At 36.7% G+C, this 17,330-nt stretch overlaps 1 long non-coding RNA gene across 1 annotated transcript in view; it reads left to right on the forward strand.

Moving 5' to 3' along the window:
• The first annotated feature begins 1,816 nt into the window (after positions 1 to 1,816).
• The window catches only part of LOC109386949 (uncharacterized), a 37,254-nt gene continuing 21,740 nt past the window's right edge, over positions 1,817 to 17,330 (forward strand). The window contains exon 1 of the long non-coding RNA XR_002124874.1: positions 1,817 to 1,885. This is a non-coding gene — a long non-coding RNA (uncharacterized LOC109386949). The remainder of the gene's footprint in view (positions 1,886 to 17,330) is intronic.

Consider the following 17,330-nt stretch of genomic DNA (forward strand, 5'->3'; position numbering starts at 1 on the left):
TGATTTCTATTTCATGAAGTCACAGTGATAACATAAGATTATATTTACTGTGCTGGTTTAGTGTCTCAATTTAAGTTTACTTATTACCCATCCTTGGTGTGTTGGTTTATAGATACTTAACCCATAGATATACTGAAATGAGAAGCATTTTAAGCCATGGTTCTGAAATCCAATTTCAACTCACGGATGACGTTTTCAAACACAGATATCTCCTTATAGATTTTATGTTCTCTTCTGTAGTATCAAAGCTCTAGGATAACCTGCTATGAAGGTGATATAATATAATGTTTCATTTGATTTATTGGGTTTCTAAATTTAAGACTCAGAGTACTAAAAAAAAAATTATTAGTTTTATGCTTTTCTTTCTTTACATGTTTTTTTTCCCTATTTGAAGTCAAATGTTATAATTACATGATTTTAAAAGTTTTTATATCTATTCAAATTCTTTAGTAGATGCATATCAATCCCTCATTAAAAATTATCAGTTTTAGGCAAGACAACTTTGTATTAGTACCAGGGACACCCCTTCATCTCCATGTTGTTATTTTTGTAGAGGATCTATGAATGAAACAAGAAAACAACATAGCCTGAAGAAACCTAGAACTAATTTTATTAAACTCTAGATAGTAAATTAAATTTTATAATTCAATAAATAATTAGCTGAATGAATGGGAGAAAGGACAAATATAATTACAATAAAATATGTATAGCATCCTAAAATAATAATCCAACATTATTCTTAAGTCAGTTCCTAAAGAATGTATATTTTTCAGAAGTTATTCTGAACATAACAAAATTAATTCATTCAAGAAATATTTATTGGGCATCTGTTCTAACAGTTTAAGACAGAGGAAGTCGAATGATGAATAGAAAAATGCCTCACCATCCTTAAAATACATTCTAGTAAGGGATATAGAGCTTACATGTATAAATGAGGAAACAATATAATTTTAGGCAATATTAAGTGGTAAGAGAAAAATATAAGAAAGGTAAAGAATTGGTAAATGAACAGGACCTAGGTTAGCAGTTGTGCCCTGGGTGGTGGGAGACACAGAGTAGATAATAAATCAAGCCTGTAGTTTAAGAAAATGATATTCGAATTTACATTTGAAAAAAAATGTGTGACACCAAGCCATGCAAATATGTGGGAGAATAGCGTTCCCGACAAAGGGAAAAGCTATTGGAATGCCTCAGATATGAGCGGGGTCTTGAATACTGAAGAGGCTGAAGATCCAGTCATGTCTGCAGAAGCACAAGCCAGGAAAATACCTAAACACAGCATGAAATTGAGCACAGAGCCTGGAGTCAGAAAGTCTCGATTAAATCTTGGCTCCACTGTTGCGTGACACTAGGCAACTTGTTTAAGTTCCTCTGAGCTCAGTTCTTTAATCTGTCAACTGGAACTAAGCACACAGGCCTCATAGAATCATTGAGGGTACTGAATGATTAATACATTGAAAGGTCTCAAAACAGACTAGGAGTTCTAGAAGTACCCTTCATTGCAGCACTGGTGGTAGATGAGAATTTAGAGTTAGGCAGGACCAGATTATGTCTCACTTTCTAGGCCATATAAAGAGTTGGGATTTTATCCAAATTTGATGAGAACATTAGAGAATTCCAAGCAGGTGACAAATGTGAACTGATATATATTTTGAAAAAATAAAAATGTGTGAAGTTTGGGTTTGGAGCATGAATAGAAGCGAGAGGGCCAGTTAGAAGACTTTGAATAATTTCAACTAAAAGGAGGATAAACTGGGATATAGTGAAATTAAAAGACTCTTTTAGGATTTGTTTTATTGATCATAAATTTGTTCCAGGCCTGAACAATAACTCCTGGACTTGGGACCAGATGTTATGGGACATTGGAAAACCACCAATCTTTAAGGTATGAGAAAGCTATCTTGATTTTAGTCATACACCTGCTATCAGTACATAGTATTAACTTGAGTGAAGCGTTTGGTATTTCTGACATCATTTTTTACATAAAATCAGTCATTGAACTAGATGACCAACTGAGATTAGTTCTGGTTCTAAAAGTCTATGGTAAATTTTATATGGCGTTTTGAAAATATATTTTAATATGAAAAGAGAAATAAAATGTTACATATATATATAAAAAACACCTTTCAAGTTGTTGGTCCATTTAAATTATCTTATTTTAAATGATTTTTTTTTATATTTGAAATTGAAACTTATGTCAAATAATTGTTTTTAATAACTGAATAAATTCCTCGTGTTTTATAAGGCATAGATGATTCTTTAATTTTAGGGTCATGGACTAGGGTAAGATACTAAATAATTCCAAAAGTTGTATTTAATGAATTGCACAGTTATTTTCATTACTATACATGATCAAGTCCAAACATATTTTCAGGATAAGAGCATCTCAAGGTTTCACATAAATATCAATTTAATTAACTGTGGTAGACCACAGTCCCTCGGTAGCATTTGTCCTAGATCGGCTTCTCCTGTCAGCTGTTATACTGCTTTCCCCTTCTCCATGTATTTCCTCGTCTCTTGCATTTCCCGTCCATACCCAACAATCCACCCTTCTACATCTATTACCTTTTGCTTTTCCTTTAGGCATCTCATATTGTCTGTTGCGCATTTAGAGCATTTTATGAAAATAAATGAGCACTGCAACCTTAAATAATAAAGCTAATTTCAGAACTTCTATGCCTTAGAGTTGCAGTTCCTTCTGAGGCTTAAATTTCCTGGTTATTTTTTATAAAACCTCAATATTAAGGACATTTTCCACAAAAATATAATCATATTTCATTTGTTGCATGTTTCATATGTTATTTTATTACCAAATAATAGCATTAAAAATTGTAGCTGTGAAGCTTTTTACTACTGGACAATAATTATTTAAAATATATTTCCAATGGACATTTAAATCAAGAAACCTAGTACATTTTACTCTATTCTCTTTTATCATTTTTATTACCTTATAAAGAAGAGTGTTAATTGTTGGATTGTCAGAAAAGTCATGATGTATTTTTTCTATATTTTTCATTGCAAAAATGCGTCATGACTTTTCCGACAACCCAGTATATAGGTAGCTTTTAATTATTTTCAGGTATATTTTTAGGTAATTATGTGCAGCCTTTTTATAATATATTGAAACAAAAATATTCTGGGAGAAAACATGAGATACTGTTAACACTTTAAAAGGACTGCAAAATAAAATTTATGAGAAAGGAAAGAGATAAGGTTAGTTTCAAAAATATTCCAAAAATTCTCTTAATATCATTAGAATAAATATTCTTAGTAACAAAAATAGAAAAGAAAATTAATTTTTAAAATGCTTCTGAGCTAAAATTATACCATGACTATAATACTCCATAGGCTATTTGAATTTCTTTCTTTCTTTCTTTCTTTTGTTTTTGTTTTAAAGATTTTATTGGGGAATTGGGGAAGGGAACAGCACTGGGGAATGGAGAAGGGGAACAGACAAGTTGCTGTCCTTTCGTTCCTCAGTCTAGTTGTGGAGGACGTCGCTTCACTGGCCCATGTTGGTATTATCATTGCATTCTTCCCAGCTGAGGCAAATCAGTCGCTGGCTTCTGGACAGCCGCTCACTGCAGCTCTTGGCAGCTCACGCTGGCTGCTGGCCACACACACACAGTAGCTTACAGAAGCCCACTGCAGCAGGGGCTGCAGCCTACGCCGTCGCCGGTGACTCACGGCAGCCCAGCTCCAGGTTGAGCTGTTGTTCAGCATCTTAGCTGTAGAGGGCAGTGTCACTGGCCCTCATATGTGGGATCCGAACCGGGGCCCTCTGGTGTCCCAAGCCAGCTCTTAACCAACGCACCAATTGGCCAGCCCAGGATATTTGAATTTCTATGTTCGCCATAATTTCAATATAGTCAAGATAAATTAAATGTTTATCTACTGTCATGTTCTTTTTTTTTTTTTAAATTGGCTCCCTTTTTAATTTTTTTAAAGATTTTATTGGGCAGTTGGGGAAAGGGAAGTGTTGGGGAACTGGGGAAGGGGAACAGCCAAGTTGTTGTCCTTTAGTATTAGTTGTGACGGCGCAACTAGCTCAGCTCCAAGTCCAGTCGCCATCCGGCTGCCCTTTGGCAGCTGGTGGATGCTCAGCTCAAGTTGCCATGTTCAGTCTTCGTTGCGGGTCGGCAGAGCCCACCATCCCGTGCGGGAGTCGAACTGGAAACCTTGTTGTTAGGAGCACGTGCTCTCACTAGCTGACCATCCTGTTGGCAGCTCAGCTTGAGCGCAGCTCACTGGCCCATGTGAGAATTGAACCAGCGACCCTCTTGCTCAGAGCTCGCACTCTTAACCAACTGAGCCACTTGGCCGGCCCTATCATGTTATCTTAAATATGATGAGACAATGTTAGTTCTTACCAGAATAGAATATTTCTGTGTACATTATCATCAGTCTTATTAAGGAGACATGACTACCCTCCCACTTTTGCATAGTTTCTTTCTATGTTAAATTACACTATAATCTAATCAGACTAGAGAAGAGGAGGCTCAGGAGCAATTTTGTTAAATGCTAAAACAAAGGCATCTAGTTCTTCCTTGTTTCAGTCATATGAGGTTATGGGGAAATAGCAGAGGGATGTTGGCTGCCGGAAAAAAATGACTTGATAAATGAAAGTTTAAAAAAATGTACAGACCCAGGTTTTAAAATATTCTTCCCTCAATATTTTGAAAAATTATTTCAAAATATAGAGGTCCATCTAATTTTAGAAGTAAAGGAAAAACAATTAAGATTACATATTTAAGACCTCTTTTATGTAATTTCTCTATAAAGATTCTTAAAATGTTCTCTTCCATAATTTAGTTCTCAAAATAATTTATAACTGTGTTTAACAGGGTAGCAATGTATAAGTTAATCACTTATGATTATAAACTAGCCAAAAACAGTGCACTTCCTTAAGTTGGTACTTAATTTTAACTTTATAATAAAATTCTCTGAGGAGGGCATAAATGATGAAAAGATGTAAACATATGTTCATGTAGGGATAAAGACCTGTGGATTCATTTATGAAAAAGAACTGAAAAAACAATTTACTTTGACATCAAGTGTTTCATAAGTTACCACTTTGGCTTGGGTAAAAATTATTAAAACATTCACAGCATAAAATTATATTAAGGCATAAGATTCAGAATATATTCTAAGTGAAATAGGAAAAAAAATTACTGTATTTTTTTTCAATTTCTCTTGCTCTGCATTAGTGCAAAACTGTCCAAATGCAAATAGAGTTGTCACATTATCTAAGGTGCTAAGCCTTCTGATAGAATATATTTTTTAGAAAAATGTCAGTAAAAATCTTTGTTCAACGCATAGCGCTTCCAAAGCAAGAGTGTCACTAGAATCAGTTAAATAGGCAAGAAAGACCCCATTCAAGGCTGTTGCAGTAGGTGAAAGCAGCCAGCCTCAGTCTGAACTTAACTCCCCTGTAACAAAGGGCAGGAGAGGTTTGAAGAGCTGAAATAGGAGGAATCTAGGTCATCAGTGTTTTCTAAATGACCTAACTCAAAGGAAAATTAAACTGTCTCTTATCTTCTTGACAAGAAGCAGTTTTACAACTTGGAGCAAGAAGCCCACAAAAGTGAGCCTTCTACCAACCACAGAGGCTGCGGGTGCTATCTTCCTTGATAATTACATTTCAAAGGGATGGCTCTCAGGTCCTTGATTTGGGTTGTAAAGCTGGCGAGAGACTTTTCAAAAAAGATTTACATCTCAAAGGGGCAGAGAAAGAATTGAAAAGTTTTCTAAGTTAAATGCTCTGAGAAAAAGGAGGTCATGGCCTAAATCTAGAAAGGAGGCTGTCGAAAGTTTAGTCAAGGCAAATATTTTTAGGTCACCGTGGTCAGCCTGTACGCATACATGCACATATGTGTTCTCATGTACTGACAGGATAATAAAGGGGGTAATAACAAGAGGGGGGCTCTATATGTTCGTTATCTTATTTATTAACTTGATTTTATCTTCAAATCAACCCTCTACTTTCTTTCCTATCATTATTCCAATCTTAATCTGAGAAATCGGAAACTCAGTTACTTTAAGTAACTTGCAGGAAAGTGTTAGAACATAAATTCAAACACAGGTAACTTGACTTCAGACCCCGAGCTCTTAAAAAGTAGGTGCTAGGCAAAACGCTCAACTCAGGTTGTGTTATTTCCTTTTGTACATCTCTGGGGTTTGCTGGGCCCCTTTCCTTAGGTGAGGAAAGTTCTGTAAGAACTAAACACTGGCCGCTTCTACTCGGTCTCACATTTTTTGACAGCTCTGTTCAAAGAGATGGCCCTTTTCCCGTGAAAGCTAGAGTGTATTTGTTCCCACTCACAGGGAGATAGTTGCACCACTTTGCCTCTCCTTATTCTCATACGTGGGTCTGACATATGTCTTGAAAAGGTAAATAGTACTCTGTCCTTTTCCTTTAAAGGGCATAGGTTTGCAGGGTGAGCACAGGTCTGAAGTGGAAAGACCTTGTAAGATGAGCCTTGCTGTGTTGATACAATTAACCAGCACACAGGTGAATGAGCCAAGAATAATTTTTCATTTCAGTGCATGCATTGGACACACACAACCCCTGCCCCCCCCCTTAAAGCCCTCTGTGCTAAGGTTAATATTGTCACTTATGGCATTGTCACTCTTTCTTTACTAAAATTTTAAAGATAAAAGTTATTTCCATCCTTCCTCCCTAAAATCCAAGAGCTTCATCTTAGTTTAACCAAATGTATTTTCATTCAAAAGTAGAGTGTAATTCTTTTAGTTTTACCCAGGGTAAAAGGATGAAGAAAGTTAGGCTTGGGTTAGAGAAGTGTGCAAGAATTATAGTTTTTTCCCCAATAGCATTTTCTTTGCTCCACTCTACATTACAGGGAAATGACAACTCCAACTGTAATCCTGAGGGTTTTATTCCAATTTAGCCTAGCTAGGTTCAGCCAATTAAAGCCCCTGGTGAAAGATTAGAGGGTGGGGAATTTATTTTTCACAGCTCTGGAGTCTGGGTGCCTAAGAACAGTCAGATGAGGGCTCTCCCCTAATTAATAGCCGACACCCTTTTGCTGTATCCTGACATGGTGGAAGGGGCTAGGGATCTCTCTTGCACCTCTTTTATAAGGGCACAATCCCATTTATAAGGGCTCTGCCCTCATGACCTAATCATCGCCCAAAGGCCCCTTCATCCTAATACTGTCACCTTTGTGTGTTAGGATTGAACATATGAATTTGGGGGAACATAATGAAATAATAGCAGCAGAAGATTCCTTTCTCTCCTTTTATGCCCTTCGATAGGCTGTCAATGGTTAGAAAATAGCAGTTTGAGGAAGAATATACTCATTTATATGTGAGCTAGATTCAACAGGAGCAAGTATTGAATAAAAACAAAGATAACACAGAAGGAATAAAGAGAGAATGAGAAAAACAAGCAGCAGAAGAACATTCCTCAGAAATTGTTACTATAGAGCAGATAAAAATGTTTAACCATATACTGTACTATGAATTAAAAAAAATAGTGAAGCAATCCCTTGTATAAAAATGAGCACAAAGCTGTTATATGTAGACTGAGTTCACAGAGAGACAACAGGTGAAGGAGAAAAGACGAAATGACAAAGTTCAGAAGCAAAATGTGAAATATTATACTCCCATGGAAACTGTAGAGAATACACACCTTGAATGTAAAGTGTAAACTGTGCCCAAGAAAAAAGTAGATCTAATGTAAAAAACTTTAAATTTCACTAAAATTTTAGACTTCAAAGATAAATGCAGGATATTTTGTTTTGCTAGATAGAAAAAACAAGTTACCTATAAGGAGAAATGTTATTGACTTGACTTCACACTTCTCCCCAGCAATATTAAATTTTAGAAGTCATAGTAAGAATGCTTGTAAACTGCCCAAGAGAAGATAGTGATAACCAAGAAATTTATAATCATGCAGGCTGGCATTTGAATAGAATGGTACCAGGAACCATTTTCAAAGAGGAAGACCCTGGATTCACCTCTTTCCATGGACAGAACAAATCTATAACTACCTATGGAATAATTCCCTCTAAAAAAAAAACAAAACACCTGAAATTTGGAGGAAGAAAACTTATACAACAAGAGATAAAAGGGCAGCATGAAGTTCGGTAGGAGAGGCAGAGACTCTGTCTAGCCAAAGGAGGGGCCCCACCTCAGATGTAGAGATCCACTCTCAGAAGGGGTCTGAAAGATCAAAACTTATTTCTTAAAGAGTAAGAGATTTGTGCTCCATACCAGGCATCCCAATCTTATACCCTGGATAGAGGAACCCCCAGAAGCCTGGCTTTGAGAAACAGTGGGGATGATGTCCAGGAAAACCATAGAACTATAGGAATAGTTGCAATCTCATCCCAATTTGCTAATGTTGGCATTGGCGGGTACAATTATATTTTATTATTATTATTATTTTTTTAGCTGAGCCATCCTGCCACCTGTTGGCAGCTCAGTGGCAACTCAGCTTGGGTCGGGAATCTAACCGCTGTTGCTCAGAGCTCAAACTCTTGAGCGAGCTCTTAACCAACTGAGCCACTGGACCGGCCCTTACAACTCCTTTACAATTAACAAGCTGTGGATGTTTCTGGATGATGGATTCATTCAAACTGTCCAATTGCCGACAGTACACATTCAAATTGATTGTTTGGTTCCTTGGTAGGAGCTCGAAAATCATGACATCTTTAAAATCCCACCACACTGAGAGCATAACCTTCCTCTGAAGAATGTCTGCTTTTGATGTCATTTGAGGCAAGTCATCACGTCGGGACCAAGACCGTTTGCATACCACATTGTTGTAAACAATCCACTTCTCATTACCAGTTATCGGTCACTTCAAAAAAGGATCATTTTCCTCACATTTAATGAGCATATTGCAGATGTTCATACACGCCGTCAAATGAACTTTTTTGAGTTCATGCAGAACCCAAATATCGAGCTTGCTTATGTATCCCACCTTCTTCAGGTGGTCATGACCGCTTGAATGATGGATGTTCAATGTTTCTCTTGTGTTATGTAACGTGGGTTTGACTCGATCAGTGCCTTCATTTTGTCATCATCAACCTCGGTGGGCCTCCCTGACTGAGGAGCGTCATTGAGATCAAAATCACCAGCACGGAATTTCGCGAACCATCATAGGCACTGATGTTTTTGTAGAGCATTGTCACTGTAAACTTTATGCAACTTTTCACAACCTTGACGCGCATTCTTCCTTTTATGGAAGTAAAACAGTAAAATATGGCAAAAATGCACAGTTTGGTCTTCCATCTTCAACTTCTTGTAAAATCTCCAAAACTCAACCAAATTGCTCATTTTTTTTTAGAATGAAGCTAGAACTGTCAGCTATCAAATGACGTAGCAATAACATAGATGCAAGTGACTGTAGTACTTCTAAAAATGAACTAGTGCCATCTGTTGCAAACATGCGTCATGACTTTTCCGATAACCCAATAGTTCTTACACATTAAGGGACAGGGCTGGTAATCAATTGTAATGGAGAAATAATTTTTGGCATCTGGCCTTTGACTTCTTCCTATTCTTTCTGAATCTCGGCAGCTTTGAAGTGATTATAGGTCATGAGGCATGAATCCACAGATCAATAATTAGCATATGAACCTTGAAAGTAGTTTTATCTCTTATATTATACCCAGTACATGACTATAAGATTTTCTTAATGGAAATAATACTATAATTGTCACCAAGGATAGGGCAATTGTTAATATGGCAAAACCCCTAAGCTAATTAATTAAGCTGGCAAATGAGGCCAATGTCAGTATTGCTTTGTTCATTCTCTGCCTGAAATAGGTTGTTAGCAAGATGTTAATCAAGGTTTAAAGTTCATCCATTAGTTATGATGTTTCTCTACATGTTTCCGTATGTCTGTACAGTCGCTTCCTTTTAACTAGTTTTCTTACCAGACTCATTTCTCTGGATGAAAGCTATAGAAAAAGACACCTCCTCACATAAACCTTTGATCAAAATATGCAGCTGTTAAACCGAAGTTGATTACTCTTAAGGGCAAGGAATCCCATTTTCTCCATAACTGTATAGCCGTAATGGGCAAAAACCATCCCCACCCACTTCTCTGATCTAGTGCCCTGAATCTGAAATGAGGAAAGCTAAATAATAAAAGCTCCCAAAGGTCGCAAATACACAGGAATGTGCTGGAGTGCTCCTGTCATCAGATATGGAGACAAAACATCTGTAAAAGATGCTTTTCTTTAACACTACGGAAGATATGACCTTTAAATGTCTATGAAAGCAAATCTTTCACTATATGCGGAGAACTAGAGGGTGGTATTTACATTGCAAGTGCTGCTATTCTTGTAAGTGGGAAAAAGTGAGAAAGTCCAGGGTTACCTTGACTGGTTACGTAAAGCTAAGACTAGCGACCACTTGTATCAATCTCCAAATGTTCTTAAATCTATTTATTGCATAGTTGGGATCAATGTGTGAACGAAAGTAAAGCAAAGGAGTGATTAAGAACCAGAGACTAATGGAAATTACTTAAAATGATAAATTTCAAGAAATACTGGATACCTTCAAGCAAATGTGTTTGAATGGTACCATTTAAGAATAAACAAGACTAGAAGACACCTTAAGACATTAAACACCAAAAGAAATATGTTTTGAAAGCAAAACTTCTTACTGTGTTTTAAATTACAATTGATACCGTAAGGAAAATGTCCCTGACTTTCAAACACTTGACTTTCATATAACCTATATTTTCATATATTAAACTTTGATGTCCAAAATTTGCATATTTATGCAAAGTACTGTTTTTAATACATTATTTGAGAAATAATTTCAACTCTGACTGCCAACCTCTGATGTTGGAGAAAAGGTTCAGGTCTCATCCAAATTGAAAGAAGGTGTTTGTCAACCTTCAGCGGGCCCTGGGGGCTGTGCCTAGTGTGAAGTATCTCTTACCCCTCCACTTACTGCTGTGTGACCCATAATGTTATATCAATTTTAATATTATTTAGACTCTTCCATATGTAGCCTTCCTCATAAAGTATATCTCTAGATGACTCTTCAGAAAGTCAGTTTTGTTTTCACAAATACATTAGATACAAGTCAGAAACCACTTCAACATATGCAAATAAACACAAGCTAATGTGATTCATTATATTATCTAATTAAAGTCACTTCAGGAAGTGAAAGAAAGAAATTTCTTTCTTTATAAATTCCATTAAAAGATTTCCAATATAACATCATAATTATTTCTTATAACATGAAAGCTTTCCCTGATCCATCAGCCTGCCACTCATCTGAGCAGTTATGTAATGATACTCAGAGTCCAGAATACCTGCATTGACATTAATAAATGGTATATGATATTTTCACAAATCACAAATTTCTTTTTCTTGAAGCACTAATAAAAACAATGGTTGGCAATTATCTTGAAATAATATCTTTTGGAATAGATTCACTTTAAAGAATTCCTAACGTTAACCACCCCCCCATCTCCAGTGTTTCAGAAAGGCAATACATTTATATAAAATAAATAGATCTTTATTATTATGTTACATTAACTAGAATGGCTCTGACCCTAAGAACTTGCACTCATTTTTCCCAGTGCTTAATTCATTTTTTCCCTGTCTCTTCAGCCCATAGTTTACTTCCAATCCAGAATTAGTATTTCTTGCCCAAATCCTTTATAAAATATCAATGTGTTTCTGAAAAGCACAAATCCCCAGTTACTTGATAAATTTAATCTGTAATGCTGGATGCCAGAGGAACCAACAATGACAAATAAGAGTCACTTGGTCAAATGTGACTTGTATTTCTCAGGGGAAGCTCTAATGTGTTCCTTGTATTGGTATGAGAATTGAGGAAGAACACAACCACTTGATGAGAGAGAAAGAGATGGAGAGAGTGATTTCTACCTTATGGCTCCCTTATATATAAACAATAAGAGCGTAGTGGTTATGAGTTTAGGGGAGCCTGGTATTGGGCTACTTGGTCTGAATACTGGCTTTGGCAATTCCTAGCATGTGTGATTTGGGACAACTTACCTAAACATTCTGTGCCTCAGTTACAACATCTATGAAATGGGGATGAAATTAGCAACACTGACCTCACAGGGTCATTCTAAGAATTAAATGAGTTAATACTATAGCCACTTAGGATAGTGTCTGACATATGGTAAGTGCACAATAACTGTTCAGGATCATTATCTTTTTGTGTGTGAAGTCCTATTGAATTACCATCTATAAAATGTCTAAGTCAAAAGAAAAGGGTCCTCAAGTTCATCTGTCATAACCACTCAGCCATGCATGAATCATTTTTCACAACATTCCTGTCAATCATTTAATCTCTGCCTCCACCACTTGTTTTATTCTAGTCCCCATATATTTCTGAGTGTCATGATCATTTCAGCCTGTCTTTTGTGACCTCAGTCTACTTGGGAATACCCCATTCGAATGGGTACCTAGAGAAAAACAAAATGCTTCACACTGAAATACAAAGAGACTAACTACTGAGTTCAGTATGATACTGCTTTTTTATTTGCACAGTATAAGATAAATTAGACTCTGGGGGCTATACCACACCATTTATTTTGTTCTCTACTCAATAAACTTTTGTCACTTCAACAACTTTCCAACAACTGACTTTGTGATAGTATGTCAAGGACTCAGGTTACAAGTTAATGTTCTTTTCTAAGGAACTCAGTCTGGTAAACAAACCACCTAGAAACTGGTACGAGCCAAGGCCAAATTCTACTGAGGGAATCACTAATAGTCTAAAAGCCCTATCTTTTTCATGACTTCTATTAAGACATAATCTTCCCATATTTGTTTACTCACCACTTTTTGGAACAAAATACAAGAGCTCCCTACATTTTGAGTTAATAATTTTGCATATAGTTTAGTTGGAACCATTGATTTATTCAGACTGGCAGAAACATATCTGGTTATTTGATGCATTTATTATTTCTAATACCTATGTGTTTAATGTTATCTGTGACTTCATTCAAGTAATGAATGAAAACACTAAGCATTTCAGAGTGAATGACTAGTCTTGCTCCCTTCCCTACAATTTTCTATCCTGAAGATAAGACTGATATTTTTGACAATAGTATACTTATTTATCCTTATGTTGATATGAACTTTATATATTTTCTGGGAATTTTGGCTGAAGGCATGGTACTTGAGCTTCACAGAGGTTCACTGCTACCATTTGGAGCAAGTCAATGTCCCATGGATGCCAGAACTCACCTATCCATTAACATCCATCAGTCAATAAATAGGATAGAGAAGTGGGGTGACTGGCAGCCTTATGGATACAATGTACAGTATTGCAAGGAGTTATTGAACCCCTTCTTTAAGGGGGATGCAGTGAAGGTGCTGTCCCTTTGAACTTGAGTAAGGAATTCCAAGAAAATCATTCCCCTAGGGGAAGAAAGTGATATCTAAATCTCCTAGTGGATGTTGCTGATGTGCAGAACTTATAGATGTCCCCTAATGCCACCATAAGACTGCAGTGTAATGACTGCATTCATGGGAGAGCATTATAGGAACCTAAGAGGATGTTGGGTTGTCCCTTTCTGTACCCTTCCCACATGTTAGTGAATAAGAGTATACTAATGCTTAGCAAGAGACTTCTGCATTTTGGGAGCACAGATGAACACAGAGTCTGGAACTATCTTCTGGTCTACAGATTTCTGAAGGCAGGCAGCATGTCTTCAGTGGTCATGATAACCCTCTTTAAAAACCCCCACTTCATTCCAGTTTTCTCCTGCCTCAGGTAATAAACAAAGAGAACCTGCCATTTGTGTGGCACTCTCCGAGCTCAGGGGATGGTGGTGAGGCAGGGGCAACGTGTCTACACAGGCAACTATGAGGCCAGGGGATTATTATGCCCATCTTCTAGAGAGGGTGAAGTATATATGCCTGAGGAGGACAAAGGGACACACAAAACACCTCTTTGGGAAGAGAGGTTCTCAAGCTAGAAAGAACAGAGCAAAGACAAACCTCAACCTTTATCTAAGACACTCAAGCTCACCAACTCAGAGACAAGAGTATAATCAGAGACACCAACATTACAGAGATACTGCCTGAACCAGACAAAGACCTTGAACCACCATGGCTTTCCAACTCTACACAGGGAGGCATCTCTCTTATCTCTATCCTCAACCTCAAAGTACCTACTATGCCTCAAAAACAGGAGAAACTGGGACACTAGAGTCTGACCACACATGCTTTCCTCTACTCCAAGCAGTAGTAGTCACTTTAGTGACCATCCCTGGGAAAGAGGTGAGATCAGTTTTGAACTAAATGTGAAACCGACGTTTGAAGTGAACAAGACTGAGAATTAAATACCGAAATTAGACTGTCCTAATGAACCAAAATAATAGGATAGTTACAGAACCAGGGGGAAAAATAAATTAAAAAGTGAAGGATGGAGGCACCCCTTAGATAAGAGAAAAGAGCAGTTACTAGAAGAAATAAAAACATAAAAGAGCTAAAACTGGTTATACATGTAATAGACACTTAGATGGATTTTATCTAAACTTCTCTGTGGTTCTGGGCACTGTGAAGGGATTGTGGTCACGCAGCTCTAGCCTTGAGGTGAGTATGTATTAGGGTTTTTTTCATAGAAAACTAACAAGCAGTCAAGTCACTCTGTGTACACAATTCCCCAGCACTCATTATCCTACTGATTAGGCTAAGCATCCCACGAGGGCTGGCACCATAATTAACACCCCCCAAACAACTCCCTCTCTCCCCCAGTATTGTCCATATTTATAGGGAAGTGGGAAGACCTTCTATGCCTCTATGTGACAATGGCAGCGCTCAGCCGGTCAGTGAGGTGGCTTTATTAAAAAGGGTAGCCTCTGGAACTCACAGCTGTCGTCCGACAATTCTACTCCTAAATTAACTCAGAGCTCCTGAGCCAAATCCCTGCTGAACTCTCAAAAGGGCAGAGGAACCACGAGTCCCCCGACCATCAGATCTGTCATGGTCTTTGCCTTCAGATATTTGCATTCTACCGATATGCTATATATCTGTTGTCCCTGACCTGCTATTCTAATAATGCTGCCCCTGAAAGAAATAGGGTTATTTGACATGAATTGCATTTAGTGTGCCCTTGCTAGGCCTTACTGATTATACCCTCTCCTAACGCTCACGGATCATCTCCTTAATAATTGCGTTTAGAATCATTTTGGGAATGGCTGTCAAGGTCATAGACGTGTGGTTTACATAACACACCTGCTTTCCCTTTCAGAGGTTCAGAGCAGGCCTCCCCTGTTTGCTACAGCTCGCGCAGAGGTCCCGCCCCATGATCTCCCGGATGAAATGCCTCAGTGCCTTGACAAGTCTCTGCCTGAACCTGGAGAACAGAAGGAGTTTAAAGTTGCCAGGGAGTTTTCTTATAAACTCTTCATCCCTTTCAAGTTTAAATTCATTTTCCCCAATGTTCATTCAGATTTTTTTTTTTTTGGCAGGAATTCATTCTGTTTAGAGAAGACAAGAAGGGTAAAATCAATGATAGTAAAATCAATGTAGTGATATTCACTTTGTTGAAAGAGAGCAATTGTAAACCTTACATAATCTGTTGATTCATTGAGGCTTGGCGATGTACTCAATTATGACACCTTATGCTCCGCTTCCACATGCAACATTGCTGGTAAATGTCCCTTTATTACTTAGCTCTGAGAGATCTAACTCATCCATTAGGTCCATGCTGGCGCATATGGAATATATAATGATATAGTTTTTGAAAAAGACAAAAAAAGAATATGTATAAATTTCAAGTCAAACTTCTAAAATCCATTTCCAAAAAGCTGGAAACAAGTCTTAGAAATATCTTTGGTAGGACAGTGTCTCAGAATCAACCCTTTTCTAATCGTTTAAATTTGTTTCATTTTATTTCTAAATTCTTTTGGAGTACCTCATATTGTAACATCCAAGAGCCCTCCTTTAATATAGACAGACAATTTTAACTTTATTAATCAGCATATTTCCTCAACAAGCAAAGCAACACATTTTCATATGGGGAAAATTAAATTAAAAAAACAACTTTTAGTTAAAATTATTAAAAGCTCCTTTTCTATTTGTAGCTCTCATTCTTTGGTTTTCTTTACTGTATACTATACTTTTTCTTTTACGTATTCCTACGCTTCATGCATATGGTTCCTGTTTTATTGTACTATATGCCCTGTAATATTTCAGAATGCACCATATTATTTGGCAAATAGAATAGTGTGTGTGAGTGCGCACACGCCCATTTTGTTTGTTTTGTTTATTTGCTTCATCATATCTATGTGGAGTGATAATAAGAGTCTGATTTCCACTCTTGGAAGTTCCGGATATTAAATATTTCTCAGCATCAACTTAATAGAGTGATGGTCAGTGATAGTGACAGTGACTGCTTGCTCCCTCCTGCCCAACCCCCACCCCCACCCCCAGGAGTAAAAGTTGTTGTAGGACAAAACTTTTTTTGTTATTAAGTTAGATACTTAAATATATATATTTTAAATGCCATTGATTCTTAAAAAACTGAATGTTTAAAATTGAGCCAAAATTTCGTAAAATCAACAAAACCATTGTTTTTTCATTAATTTTGTTTGTTTGTTTTTGGTAGAGATAGGAAAAGTCAGGCTTTTCATAATTATTTTATGGCTTGTAAAATTAAACCTAAATTTTAAAACTCAACAAAGTAAATAATAGTGTACACAGCAGATATTAAGTTTTTCAAAGAGTCTAAGCTACCCTTAATAAATACATTAAAAGTTAAGCAAACAAGATACATATTAAGTTTATATGTTAATTACAACTTACAGGCTTATCACCATCTACAAAGTTAAACATTGTTATGCAGAAACATGAAAACTTAACATAAATGTGATATATGGCATTTGAAAATTTGTGAGGAACAATGGAATTAAAAGGCTTTTTCTCATTAACACTTAGCACTACCATCTGTCCATTTGTCTTTTCTATATTAAACTAGGCACGAAAAACTCTGTTTATAATTTATCCAGTATGACTTCAGTAACAGTTTAAAAATATTAACCAAATTATAGATGCCTTCTCATTGAACTATAAAGCTAGGTATTTACAATATCCCCAGAGATGGAATTAAAATATCGATATGGACTAGATACTACATCACTGAAATTTTCTAGGTAAAATTTGTTTAGGCCAAAGCAGGAAAAATGGGAAACTCAAAATTTTACTAGGATAAGAAACTGCTATTAAATTGTTTATATTATGCTGTATTCCAAAACTCTTTGAGGAAGAGCATGGTACCATCTTTATAACATAGATAATGACCAATTCTTTATGGCTTAGTTTGTTTCATCTGAGAAAAATATATTCTCATAGGTAAGA

This window comes from Hipposideros armiger, unplaced genomic scaffold, assembly GCF_001890085.2.
Source record: "Hipposideros armiger isolate ML-2016 unplaced genomic scaffold, ASM189008v1 scaffold_142, whole genome shotgun sequence".
NCBI lineage: Eukaryota > Metazoa > Chordata > Mammalia > Chiroptera > Hipposideridae > Hipposideros > Hipposideros armiger.